Source organism: Sander lucioperca, chromosome 16, assembly GCF_008315115.2.
Source record: "Sander lucioperca isolate FBNREF2018 chromosome 16, SLUC_FBN_1.2, whole genome shotgun sequence".
Taxonomy (NCBI): Eukaryota; Metazoa; Chordata; class Actinopteri; order Perciformes; family Percidae; genus Sander; species Sander lucioperca.
Window position 1 is genome coordinate 20,455,912 of NC_050188.1, and position 17,170 is coordinate 20,473,081.

A 17,170-nucleotide genomic window follows, 5' to 3' on the forward strand; every position below is an offset into this window, starting at 1 on the left:
ATTCCACAAAAATGTGTTTTATGCAGACATCTTTTCCCTTTTACTCATGAATGACAAACCTTTCACTCTACTTGCCTGTGATTCATGATCTCACATTTATTTCTATTTAGCTATTTTTCTTTACAGCAAACACTCCCATTCATTTCTCATCTCAGCTCTACAAATGTGTTTATTTGAATTACAGTATTTTTGCACTAAGCTAAAAAAAACTTGTATTTTAACCCCTGTATAAGGAGTATATCTGAAGCCTCAGATTACTGGTTACATAAGAAAGTTCCTCTGTGCCACACTTTATTATTCTCAAGACATCTTAGCTTATGTATGTTCCATATTAAAACCTGGATCAGTGTGCTCCAGACATTAGGCCTCTTTTTCCTGCCACCTTTCCTTTCTGCAGTAAACCAAAAAATTGAGACGGAGCAAGAGATCAGCCTCATTGTTAAAGTAAACTTATCTTGGGGATTTTAAAAGTAGATAAATAGAGGTATGAACTGTTTTCATATTGGCCAAAAAACAATGAGCTGGCAGTTCCTTTTGTTGGCTTCCTGCTGTGTGTGTGGTGTGTGTGTGTGGTTGTGTGTGTGTGTGTGTGTGTGTGTGTGTGTGTGTGTGTGTGTGTGTGCGTGTGTGTAAGTGAGAGAGAGGAGTTCTGAGAGATAAATAGGAAGTACTGTACACAGGAATCGTACGTCTAATCAAGTCTACACTGAACTGCAACTAAATTGCATTTTAGGCTGTACCAGAGTTTTTCTGCTCATTGTAGAAAAAAAGCAGCTGCTGTAGCTTGGTGGGTGGTGGCTGGTGTCTGATGCCAGGGAGGAAGGAAGTCTTCATCGACTTTAGATGAAAATAAATACTCAACTTGTAGCGTGTGTGGTGACGGTGTGAAGAGCTAGAATAGAATTTGCAACATTTCCAGTGGCCAGTCTGATTCATTTTTAGAAAGTTTCAAAGTAGATTTTACTTGTAGTTGTTGATGGAAATGTTCCAGGCAAATGTATCCATCTTCTTTGCTTTTCTCAACAATTTTGTGCTACAACAAGCTTTTTGTCTTAATTTGGGAACTCTAAAAGAGTTCTCTTAAAGAGTTGGTTCAGCCGCATTACTGAACAAAGAAACAAATGAAAAACAAAACATATTGTCTCACTTAGCTCTGGTGGTTTGGTTAAATTCTTACCGAAACAATGTGTCACGTCTAGTCCCTGTGTCAAGTTTCTTTGTGTTTTCATTAAATTACTATTATTTCAAACTGCTGCACTCTCCTCGCTTTCCTGCATTTGGGTCCAAGCCTGCACCCTGACACAATGTACTGTAGGGTGACCAGATGTCCCCGGTTTCCGGGGACAGTCCCCGATTTCGGTGACCTGTCCCCGACTGGAGCTGTCCCCGGAAATGTCCCCGGTTTTCACTGTGACTGACAGACCCAAAATTGGAATAAAAGAGAAAAAACATTGACCAAACGCGCACCTAAACGTGCATGTGCCCATATTTTACGATGCTAAAATTACTGTTTATTTACATGGAGTCTGGTGGGTTTAGCGAACGCAATTTCGCGAACTTTTTATGTTTAAAAAAGGATCTTACTCTTTAACAGAAAGGTCAACCTCCTTAGAAATCCTTTCCATAATGTTGTCAGACACTTAAAATATTAATTTGAGCCTGTCAGTGGCAAAAGGAGCACTTTTATGAACGTAAATACAAGCTGGACAATTGTCCTATTAACTTACATTGTAGCTTGTTTCGCCGTTTCCGACTGCAGCGATCTCGTTTAATACTGGACCAATGTCAAAGGAAAATATCTCCTCAATAGTTTTAATTGTATCCGATACTCAATGAGCTGTTGCAGAAACAAGCCCAGCGTGAAGCACTAAAGCAAAAGCTGTCAGATAAATGTAGTGCAGTAAACATTACAATATTTCCCTCTGAGGTGTAGTGGAGTACAAGTATGAAGTAGCAGCAGGGGTGATTCTAGGATCAGACCTTTAGGGGGGCTCAGCCCCTAATGAGAATGTGACACGGATATAGTGCATGCAAAAGTGTTAATCTGTGCCATGAAATGACCAACTTCTTCACAACCGCACTCCTGCTCTGCCTCTGACAGATAGAGACTCAGCCAAAGGCGTGAGTCTGGCACAACCACCTCAACCAGAATCTAAGCTTTCCAATGATATTAGTGCCAGTTGCTGTGACAAATGGTTTGCGAGAAAATTAACATTGAACTTACATGAAATGTTATCATATTTGCATTCTGCATACATCTCTGCACACCCATTACTCTCTGTGAAATATCTCACAAACTCTTCACTCAACACATGCAAGCGGTTCCCGGGTAATCTGGTTTTGAAATTGCAACAAAATTTCTACATGGTCTCCAACTTTGGGCCAAAATTATAATGTATTCTCATGTAAACTATTTATGTCAGCACAGACATTTTTGTAAATTGCTTAGCCAGTGTATCCCACCATAATGATTATTATATTGGCAGATTCCAGACAATCCCACTTACTTATATCCCACTTACAAATATGAATATATATTTCTACTGGTATGCTTCCTAGTGACATTAATGCAAAAATATTAAGAAAAAACTATTCCACCTGTGTGTGCATGGTTAAAATTCTGAAGTGCAAAATAGTTCAGGCTACAGCACAAGTATTTCCATCCATAGATAAGAATAATCAAGTCTAACCTCTGAATTTCTTTTCAAAGTGCACCAGATTGATGCATTTAAACGATAAAATAGACAACATTTTCTTACAGGGGAGCTTGCCCATGGACCCCCCCCTAGGGGAGCCCTGGGGCAGTGTCCCCGTTTTAAGTTTACAAAGATAAAAACATTACCTGTTTGGGAGTATTTACGCTTCTGAGCTGAAAATGTCCCCGGATTTTGTCTCAGAAATCTGGTCACCTTAATGTACTGTCAACAGTTCATAGTGCAACTATTTCTATTTTATACTGTATATCACATTTGTAATGTGATGTATGACCAATGCACCATTTCACAAAGTGAAGAATTAGTCTCATAGGGCGGTGCAACAAAGTTCATAATCAATATATCTAATGGTGGAAGAAGTAAATGTATTTTACTCTTATTTGTCAAGGTAGAGCTTATTCTTACTACTTACTACTGTTGTGTAGTTTAATTTTAACAATACATCATGAGCTCATCATAGGTTTTGTGTGTAAAAAGTAACTAAAGCTATTAGATAAATGTAAAGTAAAAAGTATATTTTCTACTGAAAAGTAGTGCAATAGAAGTATTAAGTGGTATAAAATAGATATACTTTTGACGCAATTTTCAAATGTACAGTATTTAGGCATACAAGGCTATTACTTCACTCTGGAACATTTCCCTCCTTTTTTCTGTTTTTCTTTTCAGGTCATGGCTCATATCCCTGGCAGTGCCAGGGCCATGTGTGTCTTTGAATTAGTCACTAGCAGAAATAACACAGGTGAAACTCGCCCAGTGAGGCCGCCCACACTGACCTCCAACTCAATGGACTCTTTGTTACATGGGGATGAGAAACGCATTCCCAAATTAGTCAAGGTAATTGATCAAGACTCCTTCCTGTCTAAATTGACTCTATTAACACTGTTTGTTTAAAATTGGATTAGGCAGGTGTTTATTTGGCAATCACATGAATAACATCTTATAGGCTACTGCAGTTAAGAAACAGGACGAAATTAAACCATTTTTTTTTGAGTGAATACAAAATATACTTGTACCAAATGTTTTTATTCATAAAATGCTCATAAAAGCAGTGTAGCAGGTGTTTGCAGATGTTACGCTAGCAGTAAAGCTGATATTTAGCTGTCAGAGACTTCCCCTCACGTGGATAATTGTGAAAGAGGTGTGCATGATTGATGACCCAGTGCCCGTTGAAAAACGTGTTGGGGGAAGTTAAAGCTCCAACTTTGAATACGGTCAATGATTTGTAAGCACTTTTTCTGGGCAACACGGTCTTGTAAAGACAGATTCTCTCTGCCCATCAGCCACAGTTGCCAGTGGCTGCTGTGTAGGCGACTGGATGTGTTTGAACATTTCAAGGAGAAGTGACTTCCATGCCCTCTGTCTAAAATTACAAAATTACTGACTGTAAGGAATTCCCCTCATAATTGTTTCTAGAAGTCTAAATCAAGATGTGTTCATATGCCTTTAAAGCTCTTTGGCAGGCAGTGGAAGCAAGAGGTGAGTATTGTTATTATGAATTTTTCCACAGTTCCTCTTTTCCTAAAAACAATACACATTCCACATGCTCGGTACGGTAGTTAGTCCTTATGCGGTTGTTGTGTTCTCACACTGTAATGAGCAGTATCTAAATACAGAAGCAAGGCCACTGGAGTCCAAACTGGATTGAAAGGAATGGGGCGTGTGTTGGCTATATGCACATGTGTATGTATCTGGAGATTTTTTAGCCACAGACTTGGAGCCCAAATTACTTACATATAGAGCCCCAAATCCTCCACCAGTTAGCCTGTAATCATTAACGTAATGTGGTCACTGCATGTGGGTCATACAGGCATCTGGAGCATCTTATCCACCAAACCATCTGCACAAGTAATCAGTCCTCCCTGCTTCTCACATCCGTTAATGCATTCCTCCCAGCTTTCACAAATAATAATAATCCTCGGATGAATTTCGAAAGCGTTATTTATTTGCTTATTTAGTGATTTTAAAATAACTATAATAAGATAGCATATTATCCCCAAGCACACTTCAGCAGGATAATTTTGGGTGATTTTAATGGTAACATAATTGGATGAAACTGTATTAAGAAATCTGAGCCTGTACTTGCAAACCTCCATCATTAAAGCAGAGTTTGTGAGGGGGGGGGAGCACAGTGCTGCATAGTTGTCCTCTGTTTAGTCTTTTCTGGCAGGAAAGCAAAAGCTCCCAAAAGTTCCTCACTGAATCATCAACAACAACTTGTAGTCCTGAAAACCTTTCCAGACCTGAAACATTCATTCCAGTCTGAGACCTGACTTAATGGCTTTTTTTTCAGCTATGTAGAGGAAAATATTACTCAGAAGAATTACATCACTGACATTACTGTGAACCGCGACCATCTTTAAAAGAATCCAGTCCTGGGCCATGTGATGGCACTTACTGTAGTTAAGTGAAGGTACTTAGGGGACTGTGGCTGGACCCTCTTGGCAAAATAACTAACATGTGATGCCACTATTCCTTATCATGCATATACTGGTCTAAAATAAAACATTTTATTATTATTACTATGATCAGCCTTTTTTCAGCAAAAGCTATTTAATGTATTTGCACTCTGTAATTAACTCACTTTATAGTAGTTTTCATTGTTTGTGGTGGAGTCTGCCATATTTACACTGGATTTAAATTGCTTTTACACACAAGGGTTTACAGGAAGCGATGCAGCATGTAATCCAGTCATCAATATTAGCCAGTTCACGCTCCCACAGCAATATCAGAGTTGTATTAATTTACTGCTAATGCAAACCCAACATTTCCTACAGCTGCTGCATCACATTAAAACCATTCAGCTGGCAAAATAAGATGTGGCTTTTATTGAGAAGCAGTCACAGGAAACGCAATGTATTTGTCAGCATAGTTAGCTCTAAAACTAATAACGCTGATTAAAACGGCAGGCGTTTGTTTGGCTGCACTGTAAACAGATACACCAGCTGCTCCTCTGTTGTATTTCTGACAACAGTTGCTCAGGGACTATTTGCTGTAGTATTAAACTGCATTTTCTGTTACCACAGTAACTATGGCTGTCAACAAATCAACAAGGACTGATTGCAACTATAATGTATAACAACTTTATGGACAGACAGCAAACACAACCCTTGGTGTAAATGCAAGAGAAACATGCATTTACATGTGCATTTCCTAAAAGAGGCCTTAAATGGGTCCTCCAGTGATTGTAGTAGTGTGCTTTCATAAACAGATTTTAAAATGAGTGGTCAAGATCGATACAGTAGAGGTAGAGAGAGCCTGACTTTCAGCCTTGAGGGCTCCAGCTCCACACATAGCAGCTCCTACATTTCCCATAATGCAACTGAATAGCATACAGTATTTTGTTAGACCCTCTGTGCCTGATGACTTTGTCAGTTTGTTTTTTTTTCAGGAGAAATTTCCCTATAGAACCACAGGAGACATTATACAACTGTTTTAACTGGCTGAGTCATACGGCATGATGGGTAAACTGACTTTCATGTGTAAAATCTGTGGAGAGCCCCTTTAATTCTCAAAGTCAGTAAGGTTACCTTAGGTTATTCCAGGACAGATTTGACATCATGCAGTCATTAGTGGAGGAGGTTCAGTCTTACACTAATTGTGCCATTAAACTAACAAGTCTCCCTGCAGTGAAATCCCCAAAGGTGTGCTCTGCATAGAGGGAAAGTGTTCCTAATGTCAGGGGATCATTCAAACTCTGTTATCAGTGATTTCATGTGGGCCACCTGTGTATTCTGGCAGCCCCGCCCTCCACCTCCACATGCACGCTTAACATGCACACACATCAAGGATAATGCCAGCCTTCACATCCAGAGCAGGGTAACTATCAGTTACCCTGCCAGCCAGCCCTGCCAAGCCCATAATGAGAGTCTGCATCAGTGGACGCAGTCGCTCTCTTCAGCGTTCCAGATGGGAGTTTACCGCTTATTGCTCCGTCATCATCTATTACCCAGTCATTATATGCCAGCAAGCTATTTTCATGATGCATGTTTTCACTGTGCACCTGTGAAATATATCCACCCCACCAACAAACATAAACAGCTGTTTTTAAGACGTGTAAATCCCAAAGAAGCCCCAGAGCCAGATCTGATAAAGACTTTAATGCTGTTGTCAGCTTTGGTGTAAGCATGTTTTTGCTCACTGAAAACGTGTAATGAGTGACATGTCACTGTGTGGAATGTAATAATGCACAGTCCTAAGCAGATAATGTCATGTAAATGTCATGTTAGCTGATTTCACGTTTAACTAAATCACAAGTTTTTACATCCAACAATATTTTACTCATTCAGCTCAGTAAAAGTAAAGATTTGACACACACACACTGAACTATTTCACTAGCTGGGCCCTGACTAGCTGATGATGTACCTTTTCAGGAAACACTCTAAACTTATTTTTCCACTGGCCACTGTTCAAAATCATTCAGCTCCTGCTGGCATTTCAGGCAGATCATTTGCTTTATTACTCTTCTGAGAAACAATCCACAATGGAACTGTGAAAAAGAATTGCCAACAGTTCTTAAATTTACGGTCAATTTACTGTGTAACCATGGTTGTCTAAGCTTGCTGGCTTAGTAGAATATATAGATCCTGTCATGGATGCAGGATGTATAGGAAAGCTCAACGTCACACACATTGGTGTGTTTGATGTGAGACAGAACAGATTAAAATGCAGACTGTGATCCCGGGCGTACAGCTGGCAAGACTGAAAGGTCCTTTATGAGGGAAATAAATGTCTTTTTCAGAGTTTGCTGGCACATCTTAGCAGTTAAAGCATATTTCATTTTTTTTTCTTTAAAGTGAGACTATGTAACTTTTGAAAGAATGTATAACCCAATCGTCCTCTTACAAATAAAAAGTTGAATTCATAAGCAATAAAACCCACCCCTGTTCAATTCGACACTCAAGGGTTTTGCTGCTACAGCCTTACTTGGTCTGTTATGACCAGTAGCTTAATGTCAGATAATGTTAGCAAACTTTAGATAGATAGATTAGTACTTTCTGCTGTCTTGTAATTGTCTCTTGTGGTCACAGTGGCCGCTGTTTAGCCAAAGCTACATAAGATAGCTTTAACTATTAAGGGCTGGTTTATAGTAGTACGTATAGACTCTACGTAGAGCCTACGCCGTAGCCTACCTAAGTGGCCTACGCCCGTGTGAGGATTTATACTTGTGCGCTGGTGTGTCTTCGTCGTTCTAGCGTATCTCTTTAAGAGAATAGCAGAGCCGTTATGTGTGTATGCGTGGGGAGTGTGTGGTAGAGCAAGTGAGAGAGTGACAGGGATTAGCTTCGGAGCGAGTACCGACTCCGGTGGCAGAAAGGTTAACCCTCTCCTTGATTTCATGTGGTTAACGGAGAAGGAGAACCCGGAAATGAGTAGGGGGAAATGCGACGCTACCAAGCCCAGCCAAGCAAACCAATTGTTGGTCCACAGTTGTTGCGGTCTTCATCGCCACGACGTCTAGTTACATTTCTGGGGAGGTGCACGTCAGGCTACGGGGTAGGGAATGGTGCAGGGTCCGTATCTATACATACCTACGTACGTGCGTACCTACGCCGTAGATTCAACACAGAACCATAGATCAAGCTTAGCCTTTGAGTTGACCTCAAAGACAAATAGTTGGTGTCTGGATAGCTCAGTTATACTTCAGCATACCTACTTTTTCCTTATGCAATAGTAATAACAAAAACTGATCTGACCAAAATGTGAAATATTTTGTATGGAGGCTCATAATGCAACTTTAATGTGCAGGAAGAAACAGCCATCATTTTTTAAGTTCAAGCAAGTGGACCAATGGAAGTTCACTGATGTTTTTCTCTGCATGACCTTTGACTTTCTCTGCTGACGCTAACACTTTAGAAAACTTTAGATGACTGAAAAACTGGACAGTTGTACATTTTATCTAGTCACCTAAACAGTAAAGCATGATAGGTTTTTACAATTGATTTAGCAAATAAAAAAGATAACAGTATTCCTTTTCTGTACTCATGCGAGGGAGCAAATGCTTCACAATGTTCATTCCAGTAATGTAACCATCGCTGAATAAGTGTAATGTGATTCCTGTCATTTCCCTCGTTCCTGACATTCCTGCCTGATGTTTTTAACTTTGGAATTCACCTTGTCATCTGTGTCCAAGGTATCGAGCCCGAACTGACCAGCCCTCACTCAACTTCCTTCTTCAAAGTCCAGGATAAGGTGAGTACATAGTTATTTCTGCTTTCAAAAAGTGGTTGTATTTTAACTTTACCCCCTTCCTTTTCACTCAAGTAGTTTATCACAGTAATTCATCAAAAACTAATTAAATCTTTTTTTTATTTGTTAGAATAAAAAAATATAAACTTTAATTTTCAGTAGCAGACTTTGTCCATGACTGGAAAAATTTGTATGGATAAAACAGGAAACACTTGAGGCCATACGTCAATTGCAGATGTTACTGAAGAGATTTTCACCATGTGCATGTTGTTTTTCCTCCCAGTGCGTAATTGGCCCTCGTTCACTCTTAATACTAACTTCACAAAGCATGAAAGGTCAAAGGAAAAAGACTGGAGCTACCTGGAATGATTGCTGACAGCTTTGCAGTCTTCTATATATTCTATGAAGATGGAGCAAGGCATAGAAGGAAGCCCTGTCATATCGTCTCACTTTGAACTGGTCCCCGCAGGTTTGGAGTTGTGATTGCATAAACCAGGCCGACGTTTAAAGTATGGTTTTCGCTGGAACGGTTCTCCGGGGATGTGCTTAGCTCTAAATCTCATTTATGGCTTCACTTCACTTTGAGAAAATCTATTCAGCCACGATGGCTCCAAGATTCTCCTTAACCTCTTGAATGTCTCAACACATGGAGCAGATAAGGCAGCCAGGACTCTCACACTGATTATAATGTGTTTTCCTCTTGTTCTTTTCCTTGTGCCACTAATGTGATTCTTCCAGCCTTTCAAAATGTGTCATTTCCAACCATCGACTTGACCGTATCAGAATGAAGGTAAATACCTGCAGAAGTGCCAATGACTGATTCCATGAATGCAGAGGGGATTAGATGCTGATGTAAGATCTGGCATTAAAGCCTGAGAATGCCTCAAAGTCATTTAGCCATGTCAGTCATTTGGATATGCACAACAGGATCCAGAGGCATTGTTATAAACAGCTGCTGAAAAGTCTCAGCGGTGCCGGATCTCTGTGCTGTGTACCCATCTGTATGTCAGATAGCACCTTGTGCTGATTCTTGACTACAAATGGAAGCTTTTTAAAATCACTCATCCTGAGGCTAGGTCTTTAGAGATAGTGGATTAGCCAGGGTAAACACTCTAAGACAATGCATTCCTACAGTGGGATGGGCTCATGCCATCAAGAAAAGGAACTTAACAAATCAGCCATTTATAACCAAAACATGTTTGCGTATATGAAAAAGTCAATGTCTACACTAAGTTGAAAGAATTTGAGCCAGTGTTTGGTTTGAACTACAGCCAAAGCCACACTGAGCTGAAATGTATATGCCTCACTGGGCTGCTTATTGTTGACCCATGCACAAATGCTCTAAAAGACCGCTTTTGTTAAAAGTCATAATCTTGAGAGCAGTTGGGATCTTGCAGCATTCTAAGTCGCTCGCTTTGTCTACATGTCATCTCTCGCCTGCCAAAAGCTAAACAAATGATAAAAACAGCACGTGATGCAGGCACACTGTGTTAGAGGCTAACAAGATGCTTGTAGGCTGGCACAGTACCAAAATGTGCAATACATTTGCATGAGGCATGTCTGGGCCTGGCCTTAAATCACAGAACAAGGCTGACGTGAGGTGAGGAATTTCAACTCATGTTACCTGGACACCAAAACTATATTTACACAGATGTTTAATTTTTGATAACATTAAACTCAGCGAAACACTGAAATATTCCTTTAAACTCCACCCTGTTGGCAAACCATGTATCTACTTTGTATAAGTCCTTTGTCACTTGCTGTTAGTGTCTGAATTCTTTACTTTCTTTTTTAGGTATTCCCTGATTACTTTAAAGAAAAAATTAACAAACTTAACAATTTAAAAACATGAAAAATAAATTTGGAACTGAAATGTTTGTGTAGTTTACTGTAGTTATAATGTGCGGACTAATGTGCCTTAAAATGTGAACCAAAAGCTGACGCAATACAAAGACAAAATTACAACAAAATATGTTCTTCAAATATGGCTTGGACTAAAGATTGCGTCCTTAAACTTCTTATTTCCATTTAATCAGGCAGTTACTATCCTGATTGATCTGTTATTGTCTAGTTGTGTAGCTGCAGACAGTTAAGGAGGAGATGTTAAAGCTGGTCTTTGAAAGGCAAAGGAAATGTCAGGCAAAAATGTTATAAAGGTATAAATCTAGCCCCGCCTGGTCAGCCAGTGGAAATCAGCTGCACGGAGAAAATAATGATAGCTATTAAAGGCCTTTGGTGTAAATCATTTTAATCATAAGAAAACTATTGTTCACCTTTTAGCCACTGGTGTGTGTCCTTGTGTGTGGAAATGTCTGCATGCATTTGCATAACACACCTCTTCTCATACAAAGCCTATTATACAGGGCCGAAAGCATTGGACCAAAAGCAGAAATTAAAGTTGTTTTTGGCAGGATCGTAACTTACTAAATGTCTGCAGGTTGTGTTAGGATTTTCCACTTGACAACAAACACAGGCATAAATGGAAACTTGATTTTTAGACAAACATTTCTTCTCAAGACCTATTACTTAAGGTGGATAATCATTTTCAAAGTTGTGCAATCTGTCAAAGGATTAATACATCAATTATTATTATTTTTTTAAAGATTATTTTTTGGGCATTTTTAGGCCTTTTATTGACAGGACAGCTGAATAAATGAAAGGGGGAGAGAGAGGGGGGAATGACATGCAGCAAAGGGCTGCAGGTCGGAGTCAAACCCGGGCCCGCTGCGTCGAGGAGTAAACCTCTATATATGGGCGCCCACTCTACCAACTGAGCTATCCGGGCGCCCAATACATCAATTATTAATATATATTTTTACCCAACCTTACTCATATAAAACATGCTCACTTTTCCAGACAATCTCAAGGGATTTCATTTTACACTGTGTACACTGTGTGTAGTGTTGAAATTATTCTCAATCAATCTGTTGGTTGTGTGCTGCTAGGATGTTTTGATGTTTTGTGCCTTGTTTATTGTGTTGTTGTTGTTTTTTTTGTACCTCCAAATGCAAATCAAATTTCCCCTCGAGACACAATAAAGAACTCTGAACTCTGATGTAATAGATCAGATGTTTAAACAGCTGACTGAGTGAGTGGCATTATTTTGGGCTTAGCTTTGTTTGAAATGTACTTGTGTACTGTTGGCTTTAGGCCAACAGTGTTAAATATTTATATTATATACCAGTTATATACATATATATCTAGCAATAATACAGTATTACATGTTAAACAGTGTTTCTGCATGAGCTGCATGAGCAATCGCTCGCTATTAAACCTCTTCGAGTTCATGTAGGATTCTCATAACTGTGGAGCCCAGCAGATGTTTTCCTCAGTCCATGAGTCTCAGACCACAGCTATATAAAGGCAGTATAATTACTGGACTGGTCTGAGCACAGCCTGCCATGCCCTTTCTCTGTCACACACACACACATATACATCCACACAAACAAGCCACTCATATAGTTTAAGCACGAAGGCCTACATATGGCTCACAAAGTTCAATCAAGTTTAAAGGTGTAATTTGAGATTTGGGAAACATGCAAATGCGCTTTCTTGCTGAGAGATAGATGAGCGGATTGCAATGCTCATGTCTGTACTATGAATATATAGCTTAACATACATAATTGACACAGTGGGAAACAGCTAGCCTGTGTCTGTTCGAGGTAACAAAAGCCTCTGCACTTCTAAAGCTCATTTGTTTAATCTGTACAAAAATTGAAGTATATAAACGTACACGGTGTGGTTTTACAGGGACTATTTTTTGCAGGGCTCAGTCACTTCCTGTAGAACCCACCGTGAAACCACAATGTGACATTTTTACATTTTGGTTTAGGCATGGTATGAACAAGATTTATATATAAGATATTTAAATATATTGAGGTGCCGTCAGGCAGATGTTGTTACCGTCAACAAGGCCTGGCTAGCTGTTTCCCAGTTTCCAGTTTATAAATTTACTAAGCTAAACTAACCCTCTGCTGACGTGAGCTTTATATTTACTGTACAGGCAGACGAGTGATATCTATCTCCTTATCTAATTGTCAGAAAGAAAACAAATAAGCATATTTCCCAAATTGACAAACTATTACTTTAAAATGTCTTCATCACTGTTATTGGATATTTTACTGGTTTCTTTTTCCAATTATTCTTGCTAATTTAGGAGATGTTCTAATTATTTTAGTGCCCTGTTCTTAAATTAACTTTCAAACTGCCCTTTAACTGTAAATACAGTCAGTATGTTTTTGTAGCACGACTGATTGTTCTGATCTTGACAATTTTAAGCTGCAAAAAACACACTGCCGAAGTTTACAGTCTATTATGAGTCCACTAGCTGCAGAGAAAAAAGAAAATGTGAACTTTTTTCCCACACTAGTGATGTGCTGAACTTTTTTATGTATCACCTCAGCAGTTTTTGGTCGCCTCAAGGTGTTGTAAATTCATTCTCCCATTCTAAGGAGGATTACCGACTCCACTTGACTTTGAAGCTTGAAGATTTCCAAAACACGGTTTGACTTCAAGGCTTCTCTGTAAGTTGAGGGCATTTTAATGAGGGGATTTTGACTCGAGCCATAGATGGTCGACTCCCGTAATCAGGCCCTCTATCTCACTTTTATACTTTATGCTTTACTGGCTCTTTCATTCTCATGGGACAGATATTACACAGTGCTCAGGGGGTGCTGTGTTTTACTCCTCCTCACATACAGGAATGTGATGCACCCAAAGAGTCTAAGGGTGCACATGCAAATATTGGGTGACACTGATTAGTGCTGTTGACCTCAGGTTCAATGTCGTTTGTGTGTGCAGATTGCCTGTTTCCACCTAGACTTTCAGTCTAAAACAAATCAAGAAACTTTTAATTCACCATTAATATGAATGAGTGAGTGATGGGAACATGTCTACAGTGTTTCCAGCTCTGTCTGTACACTAAATATGAAACTACAACCAGCAGTCTGTTAGCTTAGCTTAGCATACAGACTGGAAACAAGAGGAAAACCACTAACCTGGCACTGATTGATGAAAAAAAAAAATCCTTAAAATTAAAAAACCTGCCTGCCAGCACCTCTAAATTTCACAAATTAACACATTAACCAACATGTTAAAATAACAATATGCTGGAACTCTTTCTTGGCTGGGAGCAGTGCCTTCCTTTAAAGCCCCTGACACACCAACGCGACGGCCGACCGTTGGCAGAAAAGGCAGTCAGACTGATCAGTCGGCTCCCCGAGGTCCAAAAAGTGCCTCAGAACACACAGAAGCGACGCAGACTTGAGAGTACGTTATGCGTGTGCGCGAGACGTAATACAACTCCATAACAGCAGGCGCAGCTAATCTGTATTGTCGCCCAAAAAATGAAAACCGGCAACTTATTGGACGAGCGCGTCACGTGGGTCTGGCTGGTCCGGATTTTACAAACGGGCATAATGGCGGCTTCGTTCGGAATACAATCTCATATTTTACGAAGATAGTTCACCGAAAAGTTTTTCTGAAAACATTTTAAGCGAGAAATAGGCCATACAGTTGCTGAATCTGTCTTCATTTCAGATCAACAAAGGTCAGTCTAAAAGATTTTCGTCAGATTTTGAGAGGCTTAGTCACGCTCATCCTGCTCGTCATTTCCGGGTTAGTACTCCACCAATCAGGTTAGTCATTGAGTCCGACTGCCCGCCCTCCAACCCAGCAAGTCAGGTCGGCCAAAATGAAGGCTGACAGCTCCTCCGACGGACTACAGTAAAAAGTTTGCGTACGGATTAACAAACAAAATATACTGCATTAATAACAGTAGTTAGCTTTAGGGGTGCTTGTAGGTGGATTTTGTTACCCTTTTAACTGAGCCAGGCTAGCTGTTTCCCCCTGTTTCAATTCTTTATGCTGATCTATGCTAATCGCCTGCTAGGCTTCAGAGTGGTATCAATTTTCTCATTTAATTACTGTTGGTAATGAAGCGAAAGAACGTATTTCCAAAAATGTTAAACTATTACTTTAAGACAATAGGCTAAATGAGCTCTGTGTTCCTGCTCTTACTCCCTGTTAAGCCTTTCCCTTAAACAACCTTCACCTTTAAACTTCGACTTAATCATTAAACACTCTGAATTCAAGTCAGCTGATAAACTGAGCCCTATATCCACTTCATGTGAGAACAAAGCAGTAGTTGCCTCAGACCTGGCTTTCATTATGAGATATTTTTGCCAAATACACCACAACAGACACAAAATAACAGACAAGTTGGCACCCAGCGCCACTTTGATTGACGTCACCTAATGATGCATACTGTAGGTCCATGTGAACCCCCGCAGTTAACACTAACTACCGCTATCGTATCAGACCAGAAAATGGAGGACAGATGCTGACATGAGCGTGAATGATACCACCTGTAGTTTTAAACGTTTCTCTCCTGTCTCTGTATTGTTTCCGTTGACGATGGCAAGGCCTTTGGTGTGTGAGAGAGCCAGTTTGTGATGTAGAGAGAGGTTAGAGGATTAAAGAGAAGGACAGAGACAGACTGATGAAGTGAGTAATGCACAGCTAAATGTTAGCCACTCATAAAAAACTTATTTTACCAATTGTAGCTTTATTTTTCATGTTTATGGAAAAAAAGGGAATCAAGTAGGATTAATGAAAACAGCACGGAATAGAATAACATTTGAAAAAGATGCTGTCTTAACTGAACAAGGGGTTTATATAATATTTCTACTGTACATTTAGTCCCAGAGGGTTCCTAGTTTGCATACATGGGAAATCATCAAAAACATGTGAGAAACAATGAGAACACTTACTTTCAGATTTCAAGAATTAAAAAAAAAAAAAACAATATCACTGAGGAAACCAGAATCAAAAATAGCGAAACAATACTAAATCTTAAATGGTACAGAATAGGTTACATGGGATACAAATGAATGTAAATAACAAAACAACAATGAACTGAACTGAGGTGGATGGAAATGGAGTGAAGTGGAAGAAAGAAAGAGCAATAGAAAGTGACAGAGATGGAAAAGTAAAGATGGAGAGAAATTGAGCGTGAGAGAAAGAGAGCCCCAGAGACAGAGAGAGTGGGTACATTGTGCTGTGGCGTCGGATCAGGTCGTCCCGTTCAGAGCAGAGAGAGAAGCGCTGCTCAGATCAGCTCAGAGGCTGACAGCTCTCTGACAGGGATTAGAGGACTGTAAATAATAGGGGTTCAGACCTGGGGCACCTTGCTCCTTGACAAAGTGCACATTTCTCATCTATCACTCTTCCCCTCTCTTGAGAAGACCAGCATAACTGAAATAAATGGTTTCTAAGCAGTGTAAAGTGGAATTCTTTTGGCAATCATCTGCATCATCTCAAAGAGAAACCTTAACATTTCTAGGAAAATGAAAAGAGAGCAAAAAAGCAGACTTTGACATAGATGACATCATTAATTTGAACTGAACATCTGTTGGCCAGACACAGACCCAGCCTTAAAATAGGTATTGTAGGCAGGCGGTACGCAACCTGCAGGGTATATTTATTAGTTTCTTTTAAAAGCAAATGTTTGCTTTCAACAATTTGTGTGCAGTTCAGATAATTCAGACAGATAATTCAGCCACAGCTGAGTAGTCTGTGGTAGAGGAAGCGTGGCCTTAACCTTGTGTTGTCTTCCCTTCAACCTTGAAAAAAACACTTTTTTTTTCTGACATTTTTGACGCCTTTTTTTCACAATTTGTTTTTGCTTTTTCCAACGTTTTAAATGTTTACATTTTTCTTCTACACATTTTTAGCGCTTATTTCTACGTCCCATATTTTCTGATATAAAACACAAGTGTGCACAAATGAGGTGAGATAAGATGAGATTGCTGTTACATGAAACGTCAGACAATATGTATAATCAATATGAAGATTGCAATTCAGTGCAATAACTACAATGCAGTTAACAAAGTTGAAGAAGTATTGCCTCAGATTATACAGTTATATATCATGCATTTGGGGCAATGCATGATGTGCATGTGTAAGACCATTAGTCCACACAAACAAGCCCGCTGTGACAATGTGAGCTAAATGATGGCGTATAAGATGTGCAGATGTGCACAGTGTAGGCTACATATACAATATCATTCCTATAGCTCGCTGTAATTGGAGGAAAGAGCGAGTTTGGTATGGAGCATGGACATGAGAAATCATTAAAGCAACCAATAACTCTTTTAATGTACATATGGGCATGTGAGCAGCACATTGTGTCAAAGGGACCTCTGCCTGGCCCTGAGTGTCTTTGGGTTTCCAGACACGCCCTATAGCCACCGGGGCTGAGGAGGAGGATC